Source organism: Nannospalax galili, unplaced genomic scaffold (genome assembly GCF_000622305.1).
Source record: "Nannospalax galili isolate Female #2095 unplaced genomic scaffold, S.galili_v1.0 scaffold108, whole genome shotgun sequence".
NCBI classification, from domain to species: Eukaryota; Metazoa; Chordata; class Mammalia; order Rodentia; family Spalacidae; genus Nannospalax; species Nannospalax galili.
This window is the reverse complement of record NW_008358988.1, coordinates 1,153,414-1,156,790: the sequence shown is the minus strand read 5'-3', so window position 1 is coordinate 1,156,790 and position 3,377 is coordinate 1,153,414. Positions and strand designations below refer to the sequence as shown.

The 3,377-nt window shown below is 45.2% G+C and overlaps 1 protein-coding gene across 3 annotated transcripts in view; it reads right to left on the bottom strand.

Annotated features, from left to right (window-relative positions):
- Positions 1 to 3,377, bottom strand: part of Siah1 (siah E3 ubiquitin protein ligase 1) — a 27,033-nt gene that overhangs the window by 22,858 nt on the left and 798 nt on the right. The window contains exon 1 of one of the 3 annotated variants that reach the window (XM_008822624.3): positions 2,534 to 2,556. The exons of the other annotated variants lie outside the window; for them this stretch is intronic. The gene's annotated coding sequence lies outside the window, so the exon portion shown is untranslated. Of the gene's footprint in view, positions 1 to 2,533; positions 2,557 to 3,377 lie in introns of those variants that run through there. 3 annotated transcript variants of the gene reach the window in all.

The following is a 3,377-nucleotide window of genomic DNA, read 5'->3' as shown; positions in this document are numbered from 1 at the left end:
AAAGAGAGCCCCCGGACAAAAAAAAAAAAAAAAAAAAAAAAAAAAAAACCACCACACACAGACTAGATACTAAAATTTAAAGAATAAAAACACAAGCCAGGCACTTTAATCCCAGCACTCGGGAGGCAGAGGCAGGCAGATCTCTTTGAGCTGAGGGCAATCTGGCCTACATATATAGCAACTTCAAGGCAAATGAAGAAAAACCACCACACACAGACTAGATACTAAAATTTAAAGAATAAAAACACAAGCCAGGCACTTTAATCCCAGCACTCGGGAGGCAGAGGCAGGCAGATCTCTTTGAGCTGAGGCCAATCTGGCCTACATATATAGCAACTTCAAGGCAAATGAAGAGTACAGAGTGAGACCCTGTCTCTAAATAAATAAATAAATAAATAAATAAATAAGTAAATAAAAGACAATGCCTGCTCTTAGGTAGTAGCTGTTCTAGTAACTAAATGACTTAAAGTATATTAGAAATACTGCTATTTAAGGGTTGTGGTAGTGTATAGTTCAACTGATAGAATGCTTGCTTACCCACATGGACAAAACCCTGGATTCCATTCCAAGCACTCACATAAACTCTCACATAAAGTGTAGTGCTGCATGCTAATCCAGCATTTGGAAGGTGAAAGAGCAATTCTGTCTGCTATACACATAGAATTCAAGGCCAGCCTGGGATACAAGGCTCAATTAAACTAAACAAAACAGAAATACCGCTATTTAAAAGAGTATCAGTAACTATACTCATTGTAGAGTGTTTCATCCAGGTTGGTGTGTCTGTTTCTGACGAGGCAGATACTGCAGTTTTCATATGGATTTGGCTGAAGGTGAAGTCTATATGAAATATATTCACAACTTTAAATCATTTACAAGTTATATGCAGAAATTCCAATTGTTATTTAAAAATCTCTAACAGAGCTTGTTAAAGCAAAAAGAACCTACAGTCCTTAAAATCTGTATCAACTGCTACAAAATACAATGTGCACAGTCACCTAAAACTATGCAAAGTTACTAAACTGCTTTGTTATCCTCATTAGTTAAGACTGGTTCTCAAAACAGCTTCAATCCAAAAAAAACCCTTCACATTACTAGCACAGCTGGGCATTTTCTTTGAAATCTTCAATTTTTACCAAATATTATCTTCTGAATTACAGATATTAAGAAAGCAATTTTGCAGACTTTCCTGAAACTTTTGGGGGTTTGAGAGTGCACTAAAACTTTCTTGATCCTCCTGCCTCAGCCTCCCAAATGCTGGAATTACAAGCAAGTAACATGATTACAGGTTTCTACCACAAAACCCAGCCTGATGGTATGAAGCATTTCCTGAAGGCTTGAGGAACAGATACCATGACATAAACTGAATTAATTTGTTTCTAAATGTCTACCTTGTGGAACACTATCCTGAGACATTTAGCAGTTCCACATATTTACTACATTGTATTTCAGTTTTAAATAGTTACTAAACCATGCTGGAAAGATGCCAAAAAGGGGTTATTTAAACCAGTTCACAGATATACAGCCAAATTTTAAGGAAAAATTCTGGACAGAACTGCAACTAGCTTATACAGAGAAGTATTTATCTTTATTGAAATTTCCAAACTGAAATAGCACACAGTCCAACTGGATGTGGTGACACACACCTTTAGTCCTAGCACTAGGGAGGCAGAGGCAGGTGGATCTCTGGGAGTACCAGGCCATCTGGGGCTACAGGAAGGCCCAGTCTCAAAAAGATGAAAAAAAAAGAACAAGTACAGTCAATTTATGTAACACTTTGAATCTCAAAATCTACTAATCAAAAAAGTTATCAGTTAAACAGTCTTCACCAAGTGAGCCAACCCAACGAAGTCACAACACCATTGTTTGTCTGAGCATGCTTTGCTCCTCTGAAACCTGTGAAGGAGACAGCGACACCACATATAACACTAATTAAAGGAATTCATTGTCCTACTTTTCCAAGTTAGGTAACTGAAGTCCTTGAAAATGAACTGATCCATAAATCTAAAACTGCTTAAAAGGAATGAATTTGTTTTTCTAAATTCCAAAATGTGCAGTACCCATTTAAATCCCCTATCAATTTCCAAAACCCCATCACCTCCGAAAGCACGCCAGGGGTCATGTAAATCCTTTCCTATGAGGATGTATTTTTAGAATAAAGAAATTACGTTAGTCTCAGGACGTGTAAAAAATTGGCTCTAGGATCTATGACCTCTCCTTTCCTTTTTAACAACAAAACCCAAGCACTAATGATTTGTAACTTGTGGCCACGGCAACTTCTAAAGCTTAGTTGTATTAAGCAGCAAGTCTTTATGAATACTGAGCACTTACTACAGTGCTCTAAACACTCCAACTATTTTCACCTCATCGGTTGTCAACGAGGACTGAGATACTCTTCATTAGACCCATTTTGCAGATTAGGAAAACGAAGCACCAAGAGGAATCTTGCCCAAGGTCATAAACCGGTGGGGCAGGATTCGACCCAGGCAGTCAGATGCTACCAACACTCAACTGCTGTAAAGAGTTAACAATTTACCCTTGACAGTCGCTTATCAAGAAATGGTAAATGTTCAACGCTAGGAACAGCAGCAGTCAGATCCCTGTCCCATAGCCACACTCATGGCTTCGATGACGGTGACAAATCAGCTACACACAGTCTCCTTTTCCGAATGCAGAAATGTGACTACTCTGTCAGGGTAAACAAAGTCTCATCTTTCCAGGAACAACCTATCGGCAAGGAAAAGCCTGCGCACTGCAGTGGCCCAGGCTATGCACACGGCTAAGTTACACCCGGGGAGTGGAGGCAGGACCCCCAGATTCCCCGGGAAACCCGGCCGGGCGGAGCAGCGTTTATGCTAAGCAGCTGGGGCAGCCGGACGAGCGTTCACGCGCTCCCTCCCGACTGACATAAACAAGGGAGGCGGCCGCATTCTTCCCTGCACGATGAAGGCTCGGCCCGGAGACCGAGAGCGCAGCGCCACCGGGCCGCAGCCGAGCCGGGAACGGAGAGCCGACGCCGGGCGGCGGCGGCGCAGGGCGGCGCGCACCCGGCTGACCTCCGCCATGTTGGCCGCACACCGGGGCTCCATAACAAAGGCGGCACGAGGGCGCGGGCCGGCCCAAGGCCCTCAGCGAGCCGCACGATGAAGGCTCGGCCCGGAGACCGAGAGCGCAGCGCCACCGGGCCGCAGCCGAGCCGGGAACGGAGAGCCGACGCCGGGCGGCGGCGGCGCAGGGCGGCGCGCACCCGGCTGACCTCCGCCATGTTGGCCGCACACCGGGGCTCCATAACAAAGGCGGCACGAGGGCGCGGGCCGGCCCAAGGCCCTCAGCGAGCCCGCCCGCTGTCCACCGCGCCGCGTCCCGGACGCCCCACCGAG